Source organism: Somniosus microcephalus, unplaced genomic scaffold (genome assembly GCF_052327205.1).
Source record: "Somniosus microcephalus isolate GS21.2 unplaced genomic scaffold, FLI_Smic_1.0 scaffold1093, whole genome shotgun sequence".
NCBI classification, from domain to species: domain Eukaryota; kingdom Metazoa; phylum Chordata; class Chondrichthyes; order Squaliformes; family Somniosidae; genus Somniosus; species Somniosus microcephalus.
Genome location: NW_028226280.1, coordinates 1 through 14,106, shown reverse-complemented (window position 1 = coordinate 14,106; position 14,106 = coordinate 1). Strand labels below are relative to the sequence as shown.

At 45.3% G+C, this 14,106-nt stretch overlaps 5 non-coding genes across 5 annotated transcripts; all 5 read left to right on the top strand.

Annotated features, from left to right (window-relative positions):
* The first annotated feature begins 98 nt into the window (after positions 1-98).
* LOC147080844 (U1 spliceosomal RNA) lies at positions 99-262 on the top strand. Its single transcript, XR_015077004.1, has one exon. It is a non-coding gene; the product is annotated as a U1 spliceosomal RNA (small nuclear RNA).
* A 3,009-nt stretch (positions 263-3,271) lies between these two features.
* On the top strand, positions 3,272-3,435 carry LOC147080843 (U1 spliceosomal RNA). The gene has a single exon (XR_015077003.1). It is a non-coding gene; the product is annotated as a U1 spliceosomal RNA (small nuclear RNA).
* A 3,009-nt stretch (positions 3,436-6,444) lies between these two features.
* LOC147080842 (U1 spliceosomal RNA) lies at positions 6,445-6,608 on the top strand. The gene has a single exon (XR_015077002.1). It is a non-coding gene; the product is annotated as a U1 spliceosomal RNA (small nuclear RNA).
* Positions 6,609-9,617: 3,009 nt separating this feature from the next.
* LOC147080841 (U1 spliceosomal RNA) lies at positions 9,618-9,781 on the top strand. The gene has a single exon (XR_015077017.1). It is a non-coding gene; the product is annotated as a U1 spliceosomal RNA (small nuclear RNA).
* A 3,009-nt stretch (positions 9,782-12,790) lies between these two features.
* On the top strand, positions 12,791-12,954 carry LOC147080840 (U1 spliceosomal RNA). Its single transcript, XR_015077016.1, has one exon. It is a non-coding gene; the product is annotated as a U1 spliceosomal RNA (small nuclear RNA).
* The last annotated feature ends 1,152 nt before the right edge of the window (positions 12,955-14,106 follow it).

Below are 14,106 nucleotides of genomic sequence, written 5' to 3'. Positions count from 1 at the left end.
TTTCTGAATGAAGGGACATTGTGATTTTAAAAAAGGAGTCGTTGAGACGGTAAGAGGCAGTGAATGATGTGGCGAGGCAGTGTGTGCAGCTGGAAAGCATACTTACCTGGCAGGGGAGACACCATGATCAAGAAGGTGGTTCTCCCAGGACGAGGCTAGCCCATTGCACTTCGGGTGTGCTGACGCCTGCGATGTCCCCAAATGCGGGATACTCGACTGCAAAATTTGTGGTAGTGGGGGACTGCGTTCGCGCTCTCCCCTGGCTTTACAATAAAAAATAGAATTTCAACAGCATTCTCTTTTCAACTAAGCTGTCAAATATATATACCGTTATATATATCGTTTGCTTTGTTTTCAATTCTAACTGCGCTTTATTCCCAACACAGGGAGCTGTGACACAATACAACTCTGCATAATGGCCTATTCAAATCGCATCATAACCCATCCTAACGCTCACATTTCATTTCATCTTTACACTCACAGTTATATTCATCCTTACTACTAAGAAATTACACATTTTCCACAAAAAATCAACAATTATACACCGCATACAAAAAATGTTTCAAAGCTGCATGCCAACTCTGCACTTTGGCAAAATGTTCAACCTTATTCACTACAGAAACAATCATACAGCACACAACCAGGCCATTCGGCCCATCGTGTCTCTGCCGGCTCTTTCAAAGGGCTATCCAATTAATCCTACTCCTCTCTTCTTTCACCAAAGCCCTGCAATTATTTTACCTTCAAATATTATCCAAATTACCTTTTTACCTTAGGTCACCTCGAGCTGGGGTGGGGAAGGCGGGGAAACATCCTACTGTCGCCTCTGCTTCTTTTGCAAATTTTCTTCAATCTGTGTCTCCTGGTTACTGACCCTTCCGACACTGGAAACAGTTTATCCTTATTTACTCATCATCTTGTATTTATATAGCGTCTTTAACATAGTGAAACGTCCCAAGGCACTCCACAGGAGTGTTAGCAAACTAAATTTGACACCCAGCCGCACAAGGAGATATTAGGACAGATGACCAAAAGCTTGCTCGAAAAGGTAGGTTTTAAGGAGCGTCTGAAAGGAGGAGAGAGAGAGAGGCGGAGAGGTTTCGGGAGGGAATTCCAGAGTTTAGGGCCTAGGCAGCTGAAAGCACGCCCGCCACCGGCGGAGCGAATAAAGTAGGGGATACGCAAGACGCCCAAATTGCATGATCACAGAGATCAAAGGCGACATGAGGGAAAATGTTCTTACGCAGCGAGCGGTTAGCATCTGGAAATCACTGCTTGAAAGGGTGCTGGAGACAAATTCAATTGTGGCTTTCAGAAGAGAATTGGGTAAGTACCTGAAAGAAAAGAATTTGCAGGGCTACGGGGAAAAGGCAGGGGGGTGGGACTAGCTGAAGTGCTCTTGCAGAGAGTCGGCACGGGCTCGACGGGCCGAATGGCCTCCCTCTGTGCTGCAATCGTTCTATTATATGACCTCGGAGGGTTGTAGGCAACGGTCCCTCTAATTTGTTTCTTTGGCCCGCACGCCCCGTCAACGGGCTGTGCGGCCCATTCAAAATTCAGCACGTGCACGTTTTTTCTATTCAAAAGCCGGCTCACCGGATGCGCGGGACCTGCAGCGCTCTGCGTTTCCACGCGGCTTTAAAGAGTGCATTGGTTGCAGGGCTGGAGGAGGTTACAGGGAAAGGGGGGGGCGATGCCGTGGAGGGATTTGAAAACAAGAGAATTTAAAAATCGAGGCGTTGCTGGACCATGAGCCAATGCAGGTCAGCGAGCACAGGGGGTGATGGGTAAATGGGACTTGGTGCGACTTAGGATACGGGCAGCAGAGTTCTTGGAGAAGTAACCCTTTCTGTTACTTCTTTATTTGTGGATGACGGCATGTGGTTAAGAAATAAGAAATAAGAGCAGGAGTAGGCCATGCGGCCCCTCGAGCCGGCTCCGCCATTCAATAAGATCATGGCCGGTCATCGACCTCAACTCCACTTTCCCGCTCGATCTCCATAACCCTAGAGTCCAAAAATCTATCAATCTCAGCCTTGAATATACCCAAAGACTCGGCATTCACAGCCCTCTGGGGCAGAGAACTCCAAAGGTTCACAACCTTCTGAGTGAAGAAATTCCTCCTCATCTCGATCTTAAATGGCCTACCCCTTATCCTGAGACTATGCCCCCTAGTTCTAGACACTCCAGCCAGGGGAAACAACCTCTCAGTATCTACCCTGCCAACCCCCTTCAGAATCTTGCATGTTTCAATGAGATCACCTCTCATTCTTCTAAACTGCCGAGAGTATAGGCCCATTCTACACAATCTCTCATCGTAGGACAGCCCTCTCATGTTGTTTGCAAAGGAAAATGCCACGGTTCTTAGAAGGTCCTGGTGATATTCCCTGCCACAGGACATCATTTTGATTTACGGCATGACTGAAACGGAACAGGAGAAAGTCTTACTGGAAGCACTGACCATGCTGGAGGAAGTTAGGATTGCTGCACCGTTGGCTCGAGTACCTCAATATTTCCAGTGTCTCCCTTACATATAACAACATTAAGGAACATTTAATTCCCAGCTCCGCGTTTAAGCTCTTAATGTGGCTTTTCCTTATATCATTTACTCACTATGAGGACAATGATCATACTGAAAAGAGTGAGAAAGATTGCAAACAAAAACAACAACAACACCAACAACAACTTGTCTTTATATAGCGTCTTTAACGTAGTAAAAACGTCCCAAGGCCCTTCACAGGACTATTATAAGACAAAAAATGTGAAACCCGCTTAAAGAAATGAAGGTGGGTTTGTTGGTGAAATATTTCAACCACAGTGAGTGAATGTGACAAGTGATGAAGACTTGATGGGCCAGAACCTCACGATGTCTCTTATCGGTCTTTATGGGCAAAACTTGAAAATTGCTTTTTCAAAGACATCAGATTCCGAATTATTGTTCATATGAAGATATGACAAACATTTACTTCAGATGCAATAAATATAAGGAGAGATTTATTTCCAGAAAACTTTCCGTGGCCTGAAGGACAGTTACTGAGGGAGCGTTCGTTTCCTTTTAAGGGCAATTTGCAAATATGCATGGCCGGCTCTGTATTATTGCAGCGTTTTGACAAAGGGTATATCATTATATATTGCAATATTTTAGCAGAATCGACATGAGAAAACAGCAGCACTTTCTGAATGAAGGGACATTGTGATTTTAAAAAAGGAGTCGTTGAGACGGTAAGAGGCAGTGAATGATGTGGCGAGGCAGTGTGTGCAGCTGGAAAGCATACTTACCTGGCAGGGGAGACACCATGATCAAGAAGGTGGTTCTCCCAGGACGAGGCTAGCCCATTGCACTTCGGGTGTGCTGACGCCTGCGATGTCCCCAAATGCGGGATACTCGACTGCAAAATTTGTGGTAGTGGGGGACTGCGTTCGCGCTCTCCCCTGGCTTTACAATAAAAAATAGAATTTCAACAGCATTCTCTTTTCAACTAAGCTGTCAAATATATATACCGTTATATATATCGTTTGCTTTGTTTTCAATTCTAACTGCGCTTTATTCCCAACACAGGGAGCTGTGACACAATACAACTCTGCATAATGGCCTATTCAAATCGCATCATAACCCATCCTAACGCTCACATTTCATTTCATCTTTACACTCACAGTTATATTCATCCTTACTACTAAGAAATTACACATTTTCCACAAAAAATCAACAATTATACACCGCATACAAAAAATGTTTCAAAGCTGCATGCCAACTCTGCACTTTGGCAAAATGTTCAACCTTATTCACTACAGAAACAATCATACAGCACACAACCAGGCCATTCGGCCCATCGTGTCTCTGCCGGCTCTTTCAAAGGGCTATCCAATTAATCCTACTCCTCTCTTCTTTCACCAAAGCCCTGCAATTATTTTACCTTCAAATATTATCCAAATTACCTTTTTACCTTAGGTCACCTCGAGCTGGGGTGGGGAAGGCGGGGAAACATCCTACTGTCGCCTCTGCTTCTTTTGCAAATTTTCTTCAATCTGTGTCTCCTGGTTACTGACCCTTCCGACACTGGAAACAGTTTATCCTTATTTACTCATCATCTTGTATTTATATAGCGTCTTTAACATAGTGAAACGTCCCAAGGCACTCCACAGGAGTGTTAGCAAACTAAATTTGACACCCAGCCGCACAAGGAGATATTAGGACAGATGACCAAAAGCTTGCTCGAAAAGGTAGGTTTTAAGGAGCGTCTGAAAGGAGGAGAGAGAGAGAGGCGGAGAGGTTTCGGGAGGGAATTCCAGAGTTTAGGGCCTAGGCAGCTGAAAGCACGCCCGCCACCGGCGGAGCGAATAAAGTAGGGGATACGCAAGACGCCCAAATTGCATGATCACAGAGATCAAAGGCGACATGAGGGAAAATGTTCTTACGCAGCGAGCGGTTAGCATCTGGAAATCACTGCTTGAAAGGGTGCTGGAGACAAATTCAATTGTGGCTTTCAGAAGAGAATTGGGTAAGTACCTGAAAGAAAAGAATTTGCAGGGCTACGGGGAAAAGGCAGGGGGGTGGGACTAGCTGAAGTGCTCTTGCAGAGAGTCGGCACGGGCTCGACGGGCCGAATGGCCTCCCTCTGTGCTGCAATCGTTCTATTATATGACCTCGGAGGGTTGTAGGCAACGGTCCCTCTAATTTGTTTCTTTGGCCCGCACGCCCCGTCAACGGGCTGTGCGGCCCATTCAAAATTCAGCACGTGCACGTTTTTTCTATTCAAAAGCCGGCTCACCGGATGCGCGGGACCTGCAGCGCTCTGCGTTTCCACGCGGCTTTAAAGAGTGCATTGGTTGCAGGGCTGGAGGAGGTTACAGGGAAAGGGGGGGGCGATGCCGTGGAGGGATTTGAAAACAAGAGAATTTAAAAATCGAGGCGTTGCTGGACCATGAGCCAATGCAGGTCAGCGAGCACAGGGGGTGATGGGTAAATGGGACTTGGTGCGACTTAGGATACGGGCAGCAGAGTTCTTGGAGAAGTAACCCTTTCTGTTACTTCTTTATTTGTGGATGACGGCATGTGGTTAAGAAATAAGAAATAAGAGCAGGAGTAGGCCATGCGGCCCCTCGAGCCGGCTCCGCCATTCAATAAGATCATGGCCGGTCATCGACCTCAACTCCACTTTCCCGCTCGATCTCCATAACCCTAGAGTCCAAAAATCTATCAATCTCAGCCTTGAATATACCCAAAGACTCGGCATTCACAGCCCTCTGGGGCAGAGAACTCCAAAGGTTCACAACCTTCTGAGTGAAGAAATTCCTCCTCATCTCGATCTTAAATGGCCTACCCCTTATCCTGAGACTATGCCCCCTAGTTCTAGACACTCCAGCCAGGGGAAACAACCTCTCAGTATCTACCCTGCCAACCCCCTTCAGAATCTTGCATGTTTCAATGAGATCACCTCTCATTCTTCTAAACTGCCGAGAGTATAGGCCCATTCTACACAATCTCTCATCGTAGGACAGCCCTCTCATGTTGTTTGCAAAGGAAAATGCCACGGTTCTTAGAAGGTCCTGGTGATATTCCCTGCCACAGGACATCATTTTGATTTACGGCATGACTGAAACGGAACAGGAGAAAGTCTTACTGGAAGCACTGACCATGCTGGAGGAAGTTAGGATTGCTGCACCGTTGGCTCGAGTACCTCAATATTTCCAGTGTCTCCCTTACATATAACAACATTAAGGAACATTTAATTCCCAGCTCCGCGTTTAAGCTCTTAATGTGGCTTTTCCTTATATCATTTACTCACTATGAGGACAATGATCATACTGAAAAGAGTGAGAAAGATTGCAAACAAAAACAACAACAACACCAACAACAACTTGTCTTTATATAGCGTCTTTAACGTAGTAAAAACGTCCCAAGGCCCTTCACAGGACTATTATAAGACAAAAAATGTGAAACCCGCTTAAAGAAATGAAGGTGGGTTTGTTGGTGAAATATTTCAACCACAGTGAGTGAATGTGACAAGTGATGAAGACTTGATGGGCCAGAACCTCACGATGTCTCTTATCGGTCTTTATGGGCAAAACTTGAAAATTGCTTTTTCAAAGACATCAGATTCCGAATTATTGTTCATATGAAGATATGACAAACATTTACTTCAGATGCAATAAATATAAGGAGAGATTTATTTCCAGAAAACTTTCCGTGGCCTGAAGGACAGTTACTGAGGGAGCGTTCGTTTCCTTTTAAGGGCAATTTGCAAATATGCATGGCCGGCTCTGTATTATTGCAGCGTTTTGTCAAAGGGTATATCATTATATATTGCAATATTTTAGCAGAATCGACATGAGAAAACAGCAGCACTTTCTGAATGAAGGGACATTGTGATTTTAAAAAAGGAGTCGTTGAGACGGTAAGAGGCAGTGAATGATGTGGCGAGGCAGTGTGTGCAGCTGGAAAGCATACTTACCTGGCAGGGGAGACACCATGATCAAGAAGGTGGTTCTCCCAGGACGAGGCTAGCCCATTGCACTTCGGGTGTGCTGACGCCTGCGATGTCCCCAAATGCGGGATACTCGACTGCAAAATTTGTGGTAGTGGGGGACTGCGTTCGCGCTCTCCCCTGGCTTTACAATAAAAAATAGAATTTCAACAGCATTCTCTTTTCAACTAAGCTGTCAAATATATATACCGTTATATATATCGTTTGCTTTGTTTTCAATTCTAACTGCGCTTTATTCCCAACACAGGGAGCTGTGACACAATACAACTCTGCATAATGGCCTATTCAAATCGCATCATAACCCATCCTAACGCTCACATTTCATTTCATCTTTACACTCACAGTTATATTCATCCTTACTACTAAGAAATTACACATTTTCCACAAAAAATCAACAATTATACACCGCATACAAAAAATGTTTCAAAGCTGCATGCCAACTCTGCACTTTGGCAAAATGTTCAACCTTATTCACTACAGAAACAATCATACAGCACACAACCAGGCCATTCGGCCCATCGTGTCTCTGCCGGCTCTTTCAAAGGGCTATCCAATTAATCCTACTCCTCTCTTCTTTCACCAAAGCCCTGCAATTATTTTACCTTCAAATATTATCCAAATTACCTTTTTACCTTAGGTCACCTCGAGCTGGGGTGGGGAAGGCGGGGAAACATCCTACTGTCGCCTCTGCTTCTTTTGCAAATTTTCTTCAATCTGTGTCTCCTGGTTACTGACCCTTCCGACACTGGAAACAGTTTATCCTTATTTACTCATCATCTTGTATTTATATAGCGTCTTTAACATAGTGAAACGTCCCAAGGCACTCCACAGGAGTGTTAGCAAACTAAATTTGACACCCAGCCGCACAAGGAGATATTAGGACAGATGACCAAAAGCTTGCTCGAAAAGGTAGGTTTTAAGGAGCGTCTGAAAGGAGGAGAGAGAGAGAGGCGGAGAGGTTTCGGGAGGGAATTCCAGAGTTTAGGGCCTAGGCAGCTGAAAGCACGCCCGCCACCGGCGGAGCGAATAAAGTAGGGGATACGCAAGACGCCCAAATTGCATGATCACAGAGATCAAAGGCGACATGAGGGAAAATGTTCTTACGCAGCGAGCGGTTAGCATCTGGAAATCACTGCTTGAAAGGGTGCTGGAGACAAATTCAATTGTGGCTTTCAGAAGAGAATTGGGTAAGTACCTGAAAGAAAAGAATTTGCAGGGCTACGGGGAAAAGGCAGGGGGGTGGGACTAGCTGAAGTGCTCTTGCAGAGAGTCGGCACGGGCTCGACGGGCCGAATGGCCTCCCTCTGTGCTGCAATCGTTCTATTATATGACCTCGGAGGGTTGTAGGCAACGGTCCCTCTAATTTGTTTCTTTGGCCCGCACGCCCCGTCAACGGGCTGTGCGGCCCATTCAAAATTCAGCACGTGCACGTTTTTTCTATTCAAAAGCCGGCTCACCGGATGCGCGGGACCTGCAGCGCTCTGCGTTTCCACGCGGCTTTAAAGAGTGCATTGGTTGCAGGGCTGGAGGAGGTTACAGGGAAAGGGGGGGGCGATGCCGTGGAGGGATTTGAAAACAAGAGAATTTAAAAATCGAGGCGTTGCTGGACCATGAGCCAATGCAGGTCAGCGAGCACAGGGGGTGATGGGTAAATGGGACTTGGTGCGACTTAGGATACGGGCAGCAGAGTTCTTGGAGAAGTAACCCTTTCTGTTACTTCTTTATTTGTGGATGACGGCATGTGGTTAAGAAATAAGAAATAAGAGCAGGAGTAGGCCATGCGGCCCCTCGAGCCGGCTCCGCCATTCAATAAGATCATGGCCGGTCATCGACCTCAACTCCACTTTCCCGCTCGATCTCCATAACCCTAGAGTCCAAAAATCTATCAATCTCAGCCTTGAATATACCCAAAGACTCGGCATTCACAGCCCTCTGGGGCAGAGAACTCCAAAGGTTCACAACCTTCTGAGTGAAGAAATTCCTCCTCATCTCGATCTTAAATGGCCTACCCCTTATCCTGAGACTATGCCCCCTAGTTCTAGACACTCCAGCCAGGGGAAACAACCTCTCAGTATCTACCCTGCCAACCCCCTTCAGAATCTTGCATGTTTCAATGAGATCACCTCTCATTCTTCTAAACTGCCGAGAGTATAGGCCCATTCTACACAATCTCTCATCGTAGGACAGCCCTCTCATGTTGTTTGCAAAGGAAAATGCCACGGTTCTTAGAAGGTCCTGGTGATATTCCCTGCCACAGGACATCATTTTGATTTACGGCATGACTGAAACGGAACAGGAGAAAGTCTTACTGGAAGCACTGACCATGCTGGAGGAAGTTAGGATTGCTGCACCGTTGGCTCGAGTACCTCAATATTTCCAGTGTCTCCCTTACATATAACAACATTAAGGAACATTTAATTCCCAGCTCCGCGTTTAAGCTCTTAATGTGGCTTTTCCTTATATCATTTACTCACTATGAGGACAATGATCATACTGAAAAGAGTGAGAAAGATTGCAAACAAAAACAACAACAACACCAACAACAACTTGTCTTTATATAGCGTCTTTAACGTAGTAAAAACGTCCCAAGGCCCTTCACAGGACTATTATAAGACAAAAAATGTGAAACCCGCTTAAAGAAATGAAGGTGGGTTTGTTGGTGAAATATTTCAACCACAGTGAGTGAATGTGACAAGTGATGAAGACTTGATGGGCCAGAACCTCACGATGTCTCTTATCGGTCTTTATGGGCAAAACTTGAAAATTGCTTTTTCAAAGACATCAGATTCCGAATTATTGTTCATATGAAGATATGACAAACATTTACTTCAGATGCAATAAATATAAGGAGAGATTTATTTCCAGAAAACTTTCCGTGGCCTGAAGGACAGTTACTGAGGGAGCGTTCGTTTCCTTTTAAGGGCAATTTGCAAATATGCATGGCCGGCTCTGTATTATTGCAGCGTTTTGACAAAGGGTATATCATTATATATTGCAATATTTTAGCAGAATCGACATGAGAAAACAGCAGCACTTTCTGAATGAAGGGACATTGTGATTTTAAAAAAGGAGTCGTTGAGACGGTAAGAGGCAGTGAATGATGTGGCGAGGCAGTGTGTGCAGCTGGAAAGCATACTTACCTGGCAGGGGAGACACCATGATCAAGAAGGTGGTTCTCCCAGGACGAGGCTAGCCCATTGCACTTCGGGTGTGCTGACGCCTGCGATGTCCCCAAATGCGGGATACTCGACTGCAAAATTTGTGGTAGTGGGGGACTGCGTTCGCGCTCTCCCCTGGCTTTACAATAAAAAATAGAATTTCAACAGCATTCTCTTTTCAACTAAGCTGTCAAATATATATACCGTTATATATATCGTTTGCTTTGTTTTCAATTCTAACTGCGCTTTATTCCCAACACAGGGAGCTGTGACACAATACAACTCTGCATAATGGCCTATTCAAATCGCATCATAACCCATCCTAACGCTCACATTTCATTTCATCTTTACACTCACAGTTATATTCATCCTTACTACTAAGAAATTACACATTTTCCACAAAAAATCAACAATTATACACCGCATACAAAAAATGTTTCAAAGCTGCATGCCAACTCTGCACTTTGGCAAAATGTTCAACCTTATTCACTACAGAAACAATCATACAGCACACAACCAGGCCATTCGGCCCATCGTGTCTCTGCCGGCTCTTTCAAAGGGCTATCCAATTAATCCTACTCCTCTCTTCTTTCACCAAAGCCCTGCAATTATTTTACCTTCAAATATTATCCAAATTACCTTTTTACCTTAGGTCACCTCGAGCTGGGGTGGGGAAGGCGGGGAAACATCCTACTGTCGCCTCTGCTTCTTTTGCAAATTTTCTTCAATCTGTGTCTCCTGGTTACTGACCCTTCCGACACTGGAAACAGTTTATCCTTATTTACTCATCATCTTGTATTTATATAGCGTCTTTAACATAGTGAAACGTCCCAAGGCACTCCACAGGAGTGTTAGCAAACTAAATTTGACACCCAGCCGCACAAGGAGATATTAGGACAGATGACCAAAAGCTTGCTCGAAAAGGTAGGTTTTAAGGAGCGTCTGAAAGGAGGAGAGAGAGAGAGGCGGAGAGGTTTCGGGAGGGAATTCCAGAGTTTAGGGCCTAGGCAGCTGAAAGCACGCCCGCCACCGGCGGAGCGAATAAAGTAGGGGATACGCAAGACGCCCAAATTGCATGATCACAGAGATCAAAGGCGACATGAGGGAAAATGTTCTTACGCAGCGAGCGGTTAGCATCTGGAAATCACTGCTTGAAAGGGTGCTGGAGACAAATTCAATTGTGGCTTTCAGAAGAGAATTGGGTAAGTACCTGAAAGAAAAGAATTTGCAGGGCTACGGGGAAAAGGCAGGGGGGTGGGACTAGCTGAAGTGCTCTTGCAGAGAGTCGGCACGGGCTCGACGGGCCGAATGGCCTCCCTCTGTGCTGCAATCGTTCTATTATATGACCTCGGAGGGTTGTAGGCAACGGTCCCTCTAATTTGTTTCTTTGGCCCGCACGCCCCGTCAACGGGCTGTGCGGCCCATTCAAAATTCAGCACGTGCACGTTTTTTCTATTCAAAAGCCGGCTCACCGGATGCGCGGGACCTGCAGCGCTCTGCGTTTCCACGCGGCTTTAAAGAGTGCATTGGTTGCAGGGCTGGAGGAGGTTACAGGGAAAGGGGGGGGCGATGCCGTGGAGGGATTTGAAAACAAGAGAATTTAAAAATCGAGGCGTTGCTGGACCATGAGCCAATGCAGGTCAGCGAGCACAGGGGGTGATGGGTAAATGGGACTTGGTGCGACTTAGGATACGGGCAGCAGAGTTCTTGGAGAAGTAACCCTTTCTGTTACTTCTTTATTTGTGGATGACGGCATGTGGTTAAGAAATAAGAAATAAGAGCAGGAGTAGGCCATGCGGCCCCTCGAGCCGGCTCCGCCATTCAATAAGATCATGGCCGGTCATCGACCTCAACTCCACTTTCCCGCTCGATCTCCATAACCCTAGAGTCCAAAAATCTATCAATCTCAGCCTTGAATATACCCAAAGACTCGGCATTCACAGCCCTCTGGGGCAGAGAACTCCAAAGGTTCACAACCTTCTGAGTGAAGAAATTCCTCCTCATCTCGATCTTAAATGGCCTACCCCTTATCCTGAGACTATGCCCCCTAGTTCTAGACACTCCAGCCAGGGGAAACAACCTCTCAGTATCTACCCTGCCAACCCCCTTCAGAATCTTGCATGTTTCAATGAGATCACCTCTCATTCTTCTAAACTGCCGAGAGTATAGGCCCATTCTACACAATCTCTCATCGTAGGACAGCCCTCTCATGTTGTTTGCAAAGGAAAATGCCACGGTTCTTAGAAGGTCCTGGTGATATTCCCTGCCACAGGACATCATTTTGATTTACGGCATGACTGAAACGGAACAGGAGAAAGTCTTACTGGAAGCACTGACCATGCTGGAGGAAGTTAGGATTGCTGCACCGTTGGCTCGAGTACCTCAATATTTCCAGTGTCTCCCTTACATATAACAACATTAAGGAACATTTAATTCCCAGCTCCGCGTTTAAGCTCTTAATGTGGCTTTTCCTTATATCATTTACTCACTATGAGGACAATGATCATACTGAAAAGAGTGAGAAAGATTGCAAACAAAAACAACAACAACACCAACAACAACTTGTCTTTATATAGCGTCTTTAACGTAGTAAAAACGTCCCAAGGCCCTTCACAGGACTATTATAAGACAAAAAATGTGAAACCCGCTTAAAGAAATGAAGGTGGGTTTGTTGGTGAAATATTTCAACCACAGTGAGTGAATGTGACAAGTGATGAAGACTTGATGGGCCAGAACCTCACTATGTCTCTTATCGGTCTTTATGGGCAAAACTTGAAAATTGCTTTTTCAAAGACATCAGATTCCGAATTATTGTTCATATGAAGATATGACAAACATTTACTTCAGATGCAATAAATATAAGGAGAGATTTATTTCCAGAAAACTTTCCGTGGCCTGAAGGACAGTTACTGAGGGAGCGTTCGTTTCCTTTTAAGGGCAATTTGCAAATATGCATGGCCGGCTCTGTATTATTGCAGCGTTTTGTCAAAGGATATATCATTATATATTGCAATATTTTAGCAGAATCGACATGAGAAAACAGCAGCACTTTCTGAATGAAGGGACATTGTGATTTTAAAAAAGGAGTCGTTGAGACGGTAAGAGGCAGTGAATGATGTGGCGAGGCAGTGTGTGCAGCTGGAAAGCATACTTACCTGGCAGGGGAGACACCATGATCAAGAAGGTGGTTCTCCCAGGACGAGGCTAGCCCATTGCACTTCGGGTGTGCTGACGCCTGCGATGTCCCCAAATGCGGGATACTCGACTGCAAAATTTGTGGTAGTGGGGGACTGCGTTCGCGCTCTCCCCTGGCTTTACAATAAAAAATAGAATTTCAACAGCATTCTCTTTTCAACTAAGCTGTCAAATATATATACCGTTATATATATCGTTTGCTTTGTTTTCAATTCTAACTGCGCTTTATTCCCAACACAGGGAGCTGTGACACAATACAACTCTGCATAATGGCCTATTCAAATCGCATCATAACCCATCCTAACGCTCACATTTCATTTCATCTTTACACTCACAGTTATATTCATCCTTACTACTAAGAAATTACACATTTTCCACAAAAAATCAACAATTATACACCGCATACAAAAAATGTTTCAAAGCTGCATGCCAACTCTGCACTTTGGCAAAATGTTCAACCTTATTCACTACAGAAACAATCATACAGCACACAACCAGGCCATTCGGCCCATCGTGTCTCTGCCGGCTCTTTCAAAGGGCTATCCAATTAATCCTACTCCTCTCTTCTTTCACCAAAGCCCTGCAATTATTTTACCTTCAAATATTATCCAAATTACCTTTTTACCTTAGGTCACCTCGAGCTGGGGTGGGGAAGGCGGGGAAACATCCTACTGTCGCCTCTGCTTCTTTTGCAAATTTTCTTCAATCTGTGTCTCCTGGTTACTGACCCTTCCGACACTGGAAACAGTTTATCCTTATTTACTCATCATCTTGTATTTATATAGCGTCTTTAACATAGTGAAACGTCCCAAGGCACTCCACAGGAGTGTTAGCAAACTAAATTTGACACCCAGCCGCACAAGGAGATATTAGGACAGATGACCAAAAGCTTGCTCGAAAAGGTAGGTTTTAAGGAGCGTCTGAAAGGAGGAGAGAGAGAGAGGCGGAGAGGTTTCGGGAGGGAATTCCAGAGTTTAGGGCCTAGGCAGCTGAAAGCACGCCCGCCACCGGCGGAGCGAATAAAGTAGGGGATACGCAAGACGCCCAAATTGCATGATCACAGAGATCAAAGGCGACATGAGGGAAAATGTTCTTACGCAGCGAGCGGTTAGCATCTGGAAATCACTGCTTGAAAGGGTGCTGGAGACAAATTCAATTGTGGCTTTCAGAAGAGAATTGGGTAAGTACCTGAAAGAAAAGAATTTGCAGGGCTACGGGGAAAAGGCAGGGGGGTGGGACTAGCTGAAGTGCTCTTGCAGAGAGTCGGC